Here is a 14,667-nt window from a genome sequence, read left to right as displayed (position 1 = left end):
TATACGGACAAACAGAGTACATGAAGCTCAGTCATCTTCTGATAAACTGACCTTGGGAGAGTCACAGGGGTCGTCCTCTCTCTTCCTCTTCTTGGGAGTGTTGGAGGCGGCAGGTGGATCTGGAGCACTGGAGACAGACACGCAAAGAAACACAGTTATTTGTATATTATTCTGTCAATTTCAGCCAAGAAGGAGTCATCCTGATGTTCAGATGGTTAAAACCAGACACCTGGTACAGCCTGGCGCTGCTACACTTACCCTGAACGGTCAGGGCTGCGACCTTTGACCTCCTTGTCCCCTTCACTGCGAGGAGATTTACCAAAGCAACTGAAAAACATTGGATTCAGAGTTCATAGTTAGAAAACAGTTTTGGATCAGATGAGAAACTTCACTTTGTTGCACTTGAGTAGAAATAATTTGAGCAAATGTCTGTTAAAAGTTCAGGTTCGTCAAACTGAGGAAAATATTCTTACCAGTCCTGTGAAGTGGAGGCCTCGGTCTCCAGCCGTCTCTTCTGCAATGATGAAACAGACAACATTGTGGTGAAAATGTGTTTTGTTAATGTCAAATTTACTTGTATAGCACATTTACAACTTAAAAAAAGCTCAGAGTGCTTCACAGTAGACACATAAAAAACCAGCATACAATAACAGGCTAAACAAAAAAGAGGCACTCAGCTCGACTCGTGTCTGAAAGCCAACGGAAATAGATGCGTCGAGAACAAAGATTTAAAGTGCATTAGAGATTCTGCAGTCCTAACGTGCAAAGGCAGACTGTTCCAGAGACGAGGGCCGGCCACAGGGAAGACACGGTCTCCTCTGCTTTTCAGCTTAGTCCTGGGGACATCCAGGAGCCACCGGGAGGACGATCTGGTGGCTCTGGCCGGAGTGTGAGTGATGATCACACAGATAGGAAGTGGCCAAACCACAGACAGATTTCAAAACAAATAACATCTTAAAAGTGACTCTGTAGGGGACTGGAAGCCAGTGCAGTGACTGCAGCACTGGGGTGATGTGGTCACCACGCTGTGCTCCAGTCAACAACCGAGCAGCAGCATTCTGGACCAACTGGAGCCTTTTCTGTGGCCTTTTTCGTGGGTTGGGCCATTTACCCATTGTGTGAGGTTAAGAGTCAATCACATTTAAAAAGGCCTTCACCATGGGTTTGGATTGGCAGCACAGGTGCATGTTAAAAACCCCGACAATCAAGAAACCATCATAGTTCATAGAGATCCACGCAACAAGGTCTGAAAACTCCTGAACTAAATCTTTGTGCTACTCAGGCAGGCGGTATAGCAGTGCGCACAGTACAGGAGAGTCACACTGCAGCTTGAGCAGCTGAATCTCAAAGCTGAGAACGCGCTCTGCGGCGGTGCTTCCCGATCCAGGACCCAGATCCAGGACCGTGCCGACGAAGCAGACGCAGGAGAGCCCTTGCTAGCACCAGCACGCCAGCTGTTTTCCTGCGTTTCCTGGGACGCTTCCGCCTTGGCGTAGGCCTATTCTCAGCAGACAGGCCGGGATAGGCCACTGGAGAGGCGGAGGGGTGTCCCAGTGCTGTTCCCCGGTCCGATTCAAAAACAACTCCTGTGACGCTTTGATGTTTAAAAGCGATTCAGAGAATACGGACAAACAGTGTACATGAAGCTCAGTCATTTTCTGATAAACTGACCTTGGGAGAGTCACAGGGGTCGTCCTCTCTCTTCCTCTTCTTGGGACTACTGGAGGCGGCAGGTGGATCTGGAGCACTGGAGGCAGACACGAAGAAACACAGTTAATTGTCTATTATTCTGTCAATTTCAGCCAAGAAAGAGTCATCCTGATGTTCAGATGGTTAAAACCAGACACCTGGCTCAGCCTGGCACTGCTACACTTACCCTGAACGGTCAGGGCTGCGACCTTTGACCTCCTTGTCCCCTTCACTGTGAGGCGATTTACCAAAGCAACTGAAAAACATTGGATTCAGAGTTCAAAGTTAGAAAACAGTTTTGGATCAGATGAGAAACTTCACTTTGTTGCACTTGAGTAGAAATAATTTGAGCAAATGTCTGTTAAGAGTTCAGGTTCTTCTCACTGAGGAAAATATTCTTACCAGTCCTGTGAAGTGGAGGCCTCGGTCTCCAGCCGTCTCTTCTGCAACGGGGAAACAAACAGCATTGTGGTGAAAATGTGTTTTGTCAATGTCAAATTTACTTGTATAGCACATTTACAACTTAAAAAAAGCTCAGAGTGCTTCACAGTAGACACATAAAAAACCAGCATACAATAACAGGCTAAACAAAAAAGAGGCACTCAGCTCGACTCGTGTCTGAAAGCCAACGGAAATAGATGCGTCGAGAACAAAGATTTAAAGTGCATTAGAGATTCTGCAGTCCTAACGTGCAAAGGCAGACTGTTCCAGAGACGAGGGCCGGCCACAGGGAAGACACGGTCTCCTCTGCTTTTCAGCTTAGTCCTGGGGACATCCAGGAGCCACCGGGAGGACGATCTGGTGGCTCTGGCCGGAGTGTGAGTGATGATCACACAGATAGGAAGTGGCCAAACCACTGACAGATTTCAAAACAAATAACATCTTAAAAGTGACTCTGTAGGGGACTGGAAGCCAGTGCAGTGACTGCAGCACTGGGGTGATGTGGTCACCACGCTGTGCTCCAGTCAACAACCGAGCAGCAGCATTCTGGACCAACTGGAGCCTTTTCTGTGGCCTTTTTCGTGGGTTGGGCCATTTACCCATTGTGTGAGGTTAAGAGTCAATCACATTTAAAAAGGCCTTCACCATGGGTTTGGATTGGCAGCACAGGTGCATGTTAAAAACCCCGACAATCAAGAAACCATCATAGTTCATAGAGATCCACGCAACAAGGTCTGAAAACTCCTGAACTAAATCTTTGTGCTACTCAGGCAGGCGGTATAGCAGTGCGCACAGTACAGGAGAGTCACACTGCAGCTTGAGCAGCTGAATCTCAAAGCTGAGAACGCGCTCTGCGGCGGTGCTTCCCGATCCAGGACCCAGATCCAGGACCGTGCCGACGAAGCAGACGCAGGAGAGCCCTTGCTAGCACCAGCACGCCAGCTGTTTTCCTGCGTTTCCTGGGACGCTTCCGCCTTGGCGTAGGCCTATTCTCAGCAGACAGGCCGGGATAGGCCACTGGAGAGGCGGAGGGGTGTCTCAGTGCTGTTCCCCGGTCCGATTCAAAAACAACTCCTGTGACGCTTTGATGTTCAAAAGCGATTCAGAGAATACGGACAAACAGAGTACATGAAGCTCAGTCATTTTCTGACAAACTGACCTTGGGAGAGTCACAGGGGTCGTCGTCTCTCTTTCTCTTCTTGGGACTGCTGGAGGCGGCAGGTGGATCTGGAGCACTGGAGACAGACACAAAGAAACACAATTAATTGTCTATTATTCTGTCAATTTCAGCCAAGAAGGAGTCATCCTGATGTTCAGATGGTTAAAACCAGACACCTGGCACAGCCTGGCACTGCTACACTTACCCTGAACGGTCAGGGCTGCGACCTTTGACCTCCTTGTCCCCTTCACTGTGAGGAGATTTACCAAAGCAACTGAAAAACATTGGATTCAGAGTTCAAAGTTAGAAAACGGTTTTGGACCAGATGAGAAACTTCACTTTGTTGCACTTGAGTAGAAATAATTTGAGCAAATGTCTGTTAAGAGTTCAGGTTCGTCTCACTGAGGAAAATATTCTTACCAGTCCTGTGAAGTGGAGGCCTCGGTCTCCAGCCGTCTCTTCTGCAACGGGGAAACAAACAACATTTTGTTTAAATTAGACTAAACTACTAAATACAGAGGATAGTGACAAAATAAAATACAAGAAGCTCAGTCACTTCCTATCAAACTGACCTTGGGAGAGTTGCAGAGGTCGTCGCATGAATCGTCCATCTGCTTCCTCTTCTTACTGGGAGAGTTAGGAGGTGGATCTGGGACACTGAAAAAAGAAACACAAATAAATAAATACAGTTCGTCAACAGATTCACTGAAATCGTAAAACCAGAATTCAGTCTTTTTCCACAGAAATGATTCCAAGTGAAAAGACAAATCTGGTTTACATCCATGATTTTCATTACATGACACTGTCAAACTTGATGGAAAAAAGATCATATTTAGGGTTTCTGTGCATATTTGAGACTGTAATGATTAAATAAATGTTAAAAACTAGAAAATTCCAGATTCATCTTTGTGTGTAAGTGTGTGTGTGTGTGTGTGTGTGTGTGTGTGTGTGTGTGTGTGTGTGTGTGTGTGTGTGTGTGTGTGTGTGAGTGTGTGTGTGTGTGTGGCCATTATAAACTCAAAACAGTTGAAATTGTCACCATATTTGAAGGCTCAGAGTTTAAATTTGGTAAAAGATACTGAAATGACGTTTTCACAGCTGCGTAGAGGACAAACATGCCTTCGTCTTGATATGTAAATGAAAAATCTACGTTAAAGTATGGCGAGGTACAGTGGGCTTGTTTGAGGAAGATTTTCTTCGGGTTTTTGTGTGGATAGTAATGTTTGGGCCTTGCCGGAGGCAGCCACAAAGGAAAAGATGCATGAATGCTCACTCTGCAGGGGTGTAGACGGGCTCCTTGCTGTCCTCCATTGGCTCAAGTGATTCCTGTTACAACGAGAGAAAACCTACATGTAAATCTTTTCTATACGGTGGACACTTTATGAAAGTTTTGCTCTAAATTGACCTGATAGGATGTGAAACACACAGCAAGTGAGGGAAACTAACCTTTCTCTGTGAATCTAACCGCTGTCCGCTCATTCTAACACTATTTGGCACTCTATCTGGCATGAGTTTGCGAAAGCACTGAACACTCCTGAACTGAAAAACCAAATGAGATAAAAACTGCATGAGGGAAACTGCTGCGTCTTCAGAACTGATGATGTCATCACAGCAGACAGAACTCAGGATGACGTGTCATCAGCGCGTCTCCATGGCAACACCTCACAGCTGTATTTATATGCAATGCCCTAGTTATTCTTAATTATGTGTTGTGTTTTGACTTTTTGCTGTTACATTGTGGCTTTTTGTTGTGGGAGTGGTCATTCTGAACCATCTTATTCTTGTGCATAAAGGGGAAACTTCAGTACTTTGAGTTAAAGAGTGGATTTCTGGTTCATCTCTGCTGGGCAGCTTTATATCTCACCAAGCAAAGTTTATATCTGCCTGAAATCCACTATTTTGTGGAGTTTTTGAAACTTATCACACATGAATATAAAATGCAACAATAAACTTTATCTACCTAAACAGGCCCAGCAGTAAAGGAGTGGATTTTTCTTCATGATACCACTTGAGGCTCATCAAGTCTCCATCTGTAACGTTAGGCATTAGCTGTAAATCCGTTCACAAGAAAAAATAAGTGCTGGTGCTTCGGGGTGTTTTTAATAACTTGTAATACATGTTAAACAATTTACAACTAGTCAAAGTCAGTGTCCTGTTTTTGTTTTTTAATTTGCATGGAAGCATAATTTGTGATCCTTCCCTGTGGAGCTGACAGCCCTGTGAGTCCATGTGAATGACAGTGGAGTGTTCCTCTCATCAGAGGAGATTGAAAACATAGTAAACAACCACATCTGAATGGCTGTTGAGCCTCTCTGGCGCTTTCAGGAAATCCCTCTCCACCCCAACGATGCTTCAAGCGACAGTTTTGCGTCGCTGGCTCATCGTCGGCCGGCTTTAAGAATCATTTCACATGCTGCTCCTGAGGATACAGAGTTTCACTTATACAGTCGAGTAACTGATTTACATGACTAGATCAGATCACTTTTGCTTGTATGCCTGTGCTGCAGTGTCCTGGATCCCCGTTGAAAGAGCTCATCTGCACAGAAATGAAACTTTTCTGGAGATACATTATATGTTCATGCAGTCATACTCTGTGGATAAATGGCTTCGCCAGTCACAGTTAAATGCAAAGACTCCCTCCAGGGACCACTGTGAGCACTATGAAGCTACTAACCACTGCTCCACTGCACACTTTACTGTCTTAAAATAAAGTGACCATTGTGAAACTTTATTCGATAACATAACTGTCTCTGTTTTTCTTGTTCCTTGTTTTGGTTTAGCGAAGTTGTTCTCCCTCTGGCTTGCTGATAAGGAAAGATGGATTTCAGAGAGTCTCTCTTCTCGCCGTGGAGGCCAGTGTCGTTCACTCTTCCTCGCAGACAGTGCGGTCTGAACTTTGTGTTTTTTCGAGTGGAAAATTAGAAGAATAGCTGAGGGCTGAACGATCATGCCTTCCACACCGCTTTCCGTAAATTTGACTGAAATTATTCATTCCCAGTGAGCTCTGCACAAAATCAAAGGACATTTTCAGAAAACTGTTGCTGGAAAACAGAGGAATTTTCATATCTTACATATTTTTTGCTTTATTTCACACTGGAAAAGAATCCAGTTAACTATTGTTTTCTGTGGCTTGAACTGTCCTTTTCTGTCTATTTTCCTTTCTTTTCCTTCAGAGTTTGAATTATAACCCCAGGCCTGCCAGACGGTGTAACCAGCCCCGCTGCTCCACCACACATCCATCCTTTAACATGAAGACCCAGTGAGGAAACCCTCCGGAGACACCTGCAGAGAGTTATATATGCGTCTCCTGTGAGGTCGAACAAGGACCGCTGAGTATCCACTCACTGCTTCCACCTTCGTCATCCGTCACTCTCTGATTCGCTGTGGGTCCAGTGCAGAGACATTCATCTCCAGGAAGTGTGACAGTGAGGATTTTACAGCGTTACTGTAAACTTTGTGCTGTTTGGTGAAAACGGTTGGACCGGGCCGTTATTTTCCACTGACCAGCGCGGCGGCGCTTCGGCTGGTTTCACGCACCGAGCTGGAATATGCAGAAACCCTCTCCCGTTTTCCTCCGCCCTGTCCTCCACGGCCTGTCTCGGCTTGATCCCGCCGTTTATTTGTCTTAATCACCCAGAGGAACAAAGACGGAGCCGAGACCAACTCAGGCTTTCATACAATCATGTCGCAAAGCCAGGAAAACAAACTCTCTTCAGTCAGAGCTGATGTCTCCATTTCTTTCTGTCATGTTGCCAAAACTCTTTCTAATAATGTTCTTTTCTCCAGCCAAGCGACGGCCTTACACTATTTCAGGGACTCTAAACCGTCTTAGCATGGGGGAATGAAAAACTGAGAGCAAAAGAAAACATTAGAAATGCATTTTTCCTTCAGATGTTTTGCAGCTGGAAGTTCAAGAACGTAGAAAAAAGAAACTTCATTAATGGCACAAATGCAAAAAATCTTTAAAAGTGATCTCTGTCGACTTCCATGATGCTCTAAGTTTTCTAATTAAGGACATTTAAGGATGAAGTTTTTGTAAGCTAGAGCTATGGTTACATTTGGAGAAAAGTAAATCTGTGATGCTGCCGTGGTTTACAGCTACACATCCCTTCAACTGTTACGTTAACAGTCCTGAATAAAAAGAACCGAGTGCTTCAACATACTCTCTCTATTAACAAAACTTTTTTTAAAACATAATTTTGATAAATAGTTTTAATTTGCACATAATTCAAACCCAAGTTACTGTTATTAAAACATGATCTGGAACCAGACAGCCTGCTGCAGCAGCTGAACTGACACATTTGTTTGTAATCTCAGGATTTATTTGATCTCGGGGAAATGGTTCTCAAACCCTCAAAGGGGGCTTGATTGAGGGATTTTGGTTTTTCCACATTATCAGCTATTATTTCATTGGCAATGAAAAGCAAAACATTTCTCTCTAAAAACCTGAAAGGGAAACGAAAGCCCCGACCGTTGAGAGTGAGTTGCCTTGTTGACTTGTAAACTGTGAGCATTGAAGTGTTTAGTGTTCGACCTGGTCTGCAGACGGCGTGCTGACGTGCGGCGGCCTCCACGGCGTGCGCGCTGACCTCCTCTGCGACCTGCGTGCGCCGTTGGAGCCCGCCGTCTCTCAGCCAGCGTTCCCTCGTAAAGCATTATTTCATCGCGTGTCTCAGCTTTGGGTCGGGATGCGACGCGGCGCTCTGCCGGAGGAAGGCGGGCTGAACGCTTTCCAGTGTGTCGGAGCCTGAAAATGATATTACCGCAACGTTCCCCTGCTCTGTGAATTCACTCACGGATCTGTTACATAATGAATGACCGCTTCAACTGTTGTCAGGGATGCGTCTTCGGCTGTGTTTGACGGGTCTGTGTTTCGGATCGGGATGTTTAATGGACTGGTGGAATCATGGAGAACGTCACTATTGTGATATATGACAGTTTAGCAGCCTCAATGACCCTCACGCTCTGTTTACTTTTTTCCTTTTTTGCGTGCCTTTCCTCAGATTCACGCAGTCTGAGAAATCTTTTGGCCGGGATGAGGGATAATTTGCGATTTCTGACAGTGGGCTCAGTTTATTTTTATGACTGTAATTATTCTTGTGCGGCTGGAATATGAAGATCAAGAGCAGGAGGCGGCGATCACTTCTGACCTCAGAGACACAAAACAACTGCACAACACGCAGTTTGAACACTTTAGATGATTGACTTCAGAACTGATGGATGCTGGATGGGAAAGATACTGAACCCAAAGCCGGATGGACTAAACGCCTTATTCATCCCTTTAGACCAGAATTAACAGGTGATTTGGCTCAGTTGAGATGATGCCAGTGAATTATAATCTTTGGTGAAATGTGTTTACAGACACAACCAGAAGTTTGGATGCTGTCATGGATTTGAGGCTGTTTTTATGCAACTAAAGTAATTTCACTCAAGTCTTCATCCTCCGCTGAAATAGATGCTGAAATGAAATTCAGGTCACCCTCGGCTGTCCAGTGCAGAGTTCAGTTTAACAGCGGGTTACTGACTTCTTTTTTTGTCTCTGATCAGAATAGAGTGTGCACATGATGAGGCGCACTGCTATACTCAATCATATTCACACAATTCAGAGTCACCAGCTGACCTGAAATGCATGTTTTTGGAGTGTGGGAGGATAGAAGAGGACCCATGAGCACATAGGAAGCCTCCCAAATCCAATCCGGACTCAAACCAGGGACAGCCCTGCTATTAGGAGGGAGTGCAAACCACTAATCCACATAGACCACAGCTCATGACTTATTTTTCCTTAAGTCATTTGCCTGAAAATGTAAAATGTTATGTGCTGCAATGAGGATAAATATTTCTGATTCATAACCTTTTCACATGAAGTGATGTGATTTGTGAATTTAGGTATCAATCATTCAGCTTTTGCTTAGATGATGCTTTTTTTGTGAAAAGATGCATGTGTGCACCAGTCCATTGTTGATTGTTGGAGCTATTGGAAGTGAAATGACAGTTCAGTAGCAGAGCGCGTGGCAAAAGTTAGGTTTTCACGATGCCAACATCTGTGTGGTTGTGGAATTCTGCGGCAGAGCCAGGCTCTTCCCTGAAAGTCTGCGGATTTGTCTTGTATCCTATCTGCTGTCAGCTCTAAGCTGCAGGCCTGATCCTCCCATGTAATGTGGTTATTTATCTTTCAGATGGAGGATCCATCCTGACAAGCGCACTCACGTACATCAAGTATGTGCACGCTTGCACAGGCGCGGGGAGCATGCACACACAGGCAGAGGCACACCAAATGAGAACCACATTGAGCCTTTGGTCGCTCTCTGAGACAAATTTAGAGTGGATGAATTATATTCCTCTGTTTTCTTTTTCTGTCCTCTAGTCCCCTTAAATCCTTCTGCTTCATCCTTCACATCACTTCTTGGCCCCCATGGTTTTCCAGAACAGAGATGTGCTGATTGCCACATGGCGGTTGGCGGCGGCGGCGTTGGGCCGTCCGTCAGGAGTCGTCACAGCGTGGCTGCGGGACTCGCTTCCACGGAGCCCCGGCCCGCCGTGTCAATGTGAGCATTGTGAACATACCGATCAAAACGGCCGTCTGGTCTGTAGGTTTTTCGGCTTCCCTAAAATCCCCAGCAGATGTAGGACGATGCACATGTGCTGCTCACCTGTTCTCCGTGTTCTGTGGGAGTTTTGCAAGGTTTAGTACTGAATATGTGCTGAGCTGTTGCACAACGACTGTTACAGTAATCAGCCATGAAGTCATGCTCAGGGTTCCTGGGATTTACGGCTTAATGTTGTTATCAGCGTCAGCACAGGCCGACGTGCACGTCGGACAACATGCTTCGATCCCCACGTGAGAGGGAAAACGGGTGTGGGCGCAAAGTTGGTGCGTCAACGAAACGGCGTGAGGCTGAAATGGAAAAATCCCTCAGCACATCATTTATTCCACTTTGTTACCGAATACAGAAGGAGAAAAATCACTTACTTCACCACCACACCTACTGACAGGCGCGGATTAAATTTTTAGCAAAATGAAGTGAAGTCAGGAGGAGTTCAGTGAATGCACCAGCACGGAGGTGACATGGTGCATGTCTCTCCACCGTCTGCAGCGCTCTCCTCCTCCAGCCACTCCGGCCTGGTAGGGAAGTCTGTAACTCAATAAGCCGTTCAGTTCAGGGCATCAACTGGTTGGAAGAAGCAGAGTGGAAAAAAAAAAAAATCTAAATTCTTGTCTTTTTCCGTACTTGAAAATCACAACCAGGCCAAGTGAGGAAGCTGGAGCTGTGAAAGACCTGCTGCTCCTGGCGGCTGCAGCAAACATTTTCCGAAGGCCGGCACAAGAACTGAAGGAGGACACAAAGAACTCCTCATCTCAAGATCTGAACATGTTTGCTCAGGTGATCTGTGGACGGGAGTTATTTCACCGTATGAGAACTAATGTGAGGAGTTCGCTGTTGGTTCCTGACGCAGCGTCGCTGCCGCATGTTGGCCGGTGTGGACGACGATGTGCTGAGAAGCCATAAAATGAAGGAAAGGAATGACAGATCAGTGATGACAAAAACAGAGGGAGGACAGCGTGTCCGATCCCGTCTACCCATCTCTCAGTGGCCGACACAGGAGAAGAGGACTGCCGGGAAAGGTTCGCACAGTTGGATCGGAGGGAAGAAAAGACAAATTACTGAAAACCACAAAGCCTCCAGTTCATTGTGGGGGATTATTCCCAGACGCAGTAGAGAGTGTTGTGGATTACTGTTGATTGGAAGTCCTTTGGACGAATGAAATTATTCTATTACAATAACAAATTTGCACTTTAACTCTGGAATAAACAAAAGCTTGTTCTTTGACAGATCGAGGAGAAGAAAATCTTCTGAAAGGACTTCGGTTCCCAGCTCGGTGCTGTGATTGGCAGCAAGAGGAACCCTGTTCAAGAGGAGCTAGCATGTTTTAACTGGGTGTTCTCCAGGTATTATGACCTTCTTCCACCATCCAAAGACGAGCTTGTTAGAGATAATTGGCCTCATCTGACTCTATGATGTCCTGGTAATGTATTCATGAAGAGAAAAGCTCCTAGTTGTGTTGTTATTCACTTTGTTTTCCACATCGCAATAAACAAATCCCATCAGAGAACCTGGCTTTATGAATTCAGCTGCACTATAGATTTTGCCTGCAGTCTTCTGGTTCGCCGGTGTTTCGATCTGGCAGGGCGACGGCTGGAGTTCCACTTCACTCTGGCCAGGGACTTCCTCGGGAGACACGCCTCCTCTGGCCAAGCAGCATCATTTCCGGTCTCGTGTGGCGACATGTGGATACCGTCAGTCGCATTGCAGGGTGGAGATGTTAAAATAACCGCTCTCTCTCTAACACACACACACTCATCCTTGAGGCCCGGTTCTGGCTGAGTGTCTTGGCCGACCATGATTAAACCTGGCTTGAGGAAATGCACAGATTTTGCGCGCACACGTGCAAACATTCAGCCGTCTGCACGTACAGATGTGCATCAGGAATCCAGCGAAATGCTGTAATGTCTTGTCGTCATCCTGATGCACCAGGAATGCCTCAGTGTCTCATTATGCAACATGTGGCTGCGGAGAATTTTCTTTTCTTTTCCATAATATGTGTGGTGCATGATGGCCACATGTTTTCACATGCTGACAAGGAATATATTTATAGATTGGCCGATGTGAGGGATTTCCACTGGAATAAAAATAAAGCTGTGCTTTGTTCATTTATAACTCTCCGGGTACAGTTTCCGTTAATGACGACCAATAACCATTTGAATTCTACGAGCCACGTCTGGATTAAAAAACCTGCTGTTTTCCAAAGTATTTGTTTAAAGTTAGGACCATGTTAGAGCCGAGGCTTTTCTTTCTGTCCTTAGAGAGTCTTCACTTTATGCAATGGAATTAATTGCACCAAACAAAGGTCTGTTTTCTGTATCGTCACCTCCTGTTTTCCTGTGTTTGGGTTGATTGCTGACTTTGAGATGTTCATGTGTGTGTTAGTGTGTATCAAGCTGTTCATGTCTTGATATCTCAAAAATGGGATGAGGAGATGACATTACAGGAAACTACAGCATTTAAACCATCCGGGAAATCGTGGTTTCTTTCAAAGTGGTGTTGTTGTTATTGGAACCAACCTTCTATAAGTTTTCACACAATGATCCAGAAAGACTGAAATCTTCAGGTAAATAGTAGAAGACTGCTAGTGGGCACAAAAGCAAACTTTGCCTCATCTGAACTTTTAACGAATCAGAATTTTGAATAAAAAAATACAACATGTAACAAAATTTAAATTTTTCTCTGTTCCTTGGTTTAACGTGTTTTTTTTTCCTGGTTGCTGTGGTTAAAACTAACAGGAAAACACTTTGCTTTAAGGACCAGGGCCTTGAAACCTTTGATTTTTACATTGCCCGCAATATTTCATGAGGAATAAGATGTGAGCCTCGTGTGCCTCGAAGACTTTAGTCCAAGACTAAACTGTGACGTTACAATAATCACAATAATGTTCTGTAACGTTGTGAGTCAGTTCAGTGCTTTGGCTAACGTTAAAGCTGCCATAGGCAGGATTTTGCTGGTCAGTGCTAATTTTTGTGTGTTTTCTTTGGAATAAATGTTAGAGTATCCATTGATAATCCTTTAGGAGTGTAGCATAATTGCACTACCGCGAGGGCGCAGCGTTTCCATCTGTCTCTGTTCTGAGCTGAAAAGGAATCTCCACAGCTCCAGGTATCTTTGACCAATCAGAAGAGCCCCTGAGGCTCTAACAGTGATTGGACGAGGGGCGTTCGTCGCACGTTCTTGTGGGAGGGGCTTAACTTGCGGAAGGGCGTGATATCAGAGAAAACAGGACAGGATTGGCTGTGCTGGGTTTCAAATCGCCATCTTAGATGGGTCAAATCGCCATCTTGCTTAGGTAACCCTAAGCAAGATGGCGGAGATGCGGAATCCTGCCTACAGCACCTTTAATCATGTATGTACATTGGAATGCATTATTTTTTTAATGAACAATATTTTCATGAACAGAAGTAATTCTCTACTATTTGTTTGCTTTATTCAGCTGATTAGGAAACTGAAAGCTGCAAACACTTTTGATCTAAGTATCACTTTTTTCATCACCAGAGACACAAAAACAAAGTTTGAACATCATAACGATCTAATCTTTAATCCATCCTGGTCTAGAAGTGAGGAAAATGTACTCAAGAAAAAAAAAGTGCTGCTTCTTATTTCTTCATACTTAATTCATCCTTTCTACATATCTCCTGCTTTATTGGGTGAGGTTACAGGGTGTTTTTAATTCGGAAAAATTGATTTATTCTGAATTAAGTAATTCAAAATTATACTGATGAGTGTCATGTTTACCTGGGAAAAACGAAGGATTGACTCCTCTCTCACGCCGGGGTCTGTGAAGCGTTCTGATTGGACAGCGGGCGGCCATGACGTCCTCACGTCTCCCGCAGGTTAACGGCGTTCCTCTCGTCTTTCTTTCTCGAATAATTTTGACGCCAAAGCTTTGAACATTCCTGCGTTGTTAAGCGCCTGTCCATCCGCTCATTTCGTTATGTCTAATTCTTCAAAATCTGACTTTAAATAAATCCTCTCCATACGAGTCGAATCGCGGACCGCCATCTTGGAAAATTGCGTCATCACAACGGAGCATGCGCAGAACGACCAGAAGGAAGTCGCGCCTAATTATTAGCATATAATTCTGCTTCCAAAAGAGAATAAACCTGGCGATCTATGCGGACTCAAACTTAATTCTGAATAAAGTTTTCAGGCGTTTACACGGTCATTTTAGAGTGGAATCAAGTTTTATTTTGATTTATAGAGGAACAACAAGTCTTATGTAAATGCAGATTGTCATTCAGGGCGGTGAGGTACTGATGCCAATCCCACCTGGACAGGCCACCATTCTGGATATAAAGTCACTCACACGCTTTCAGTCACAATCAGGCTGAACTTCACCTCAAATGCATGTTTCAGGGCTCTAGCAAGGAAACAGGGCAAAATCCTCAAGGGTCATTCTGGGACCATTTTGAGCCACAAGGTCACAAATTGATTTATTTTGTGCACAATGAAGTGCACAACTGATTAGAAATGTGGAATATTTTGGATTAACTGCTGTGAATAATTAAGTTTTTTGATTTCCAGCTAAATAGAAAAATCAAAAGTGTGAGTTTGGAAACATGAAAGCACTTTCAATGTGAAAGAAAAGGAACTATAATAAACTGTCAAACAACACTGAGTAATAGGAAAAAAAGAGGAGGCCAGAATATGAAAAAAGGGGGGGAGTTGGGTGGGATTTTTTTAGGGGTTTTTCTTCTTTCCATGGAGAGAGAGAGAAGGAGACAGAGCACGAGTGAGAGAGGGAGAGAGAGAGACCCAGAGAGAGAGAGA

The sequence above is a fragment of the Salarias fasciatus genome, chromosome 16 (assembly GCF_902148845.1).
Source record: "Salarias fasciatus chromosome 16, fSalaFa1.1, whole genome shotgun sequence".
In the NCBI taxonomy this organism is placed as follows: domain Eukaryota; kingdom Metazoa; phylum Chordata; class Actinopteri; order Blenniiformes; family Blenniidae; genus Salarias; species Salarias fasciatus.
Note: the sequence above shows the minus strand (reverse complement) of the source record.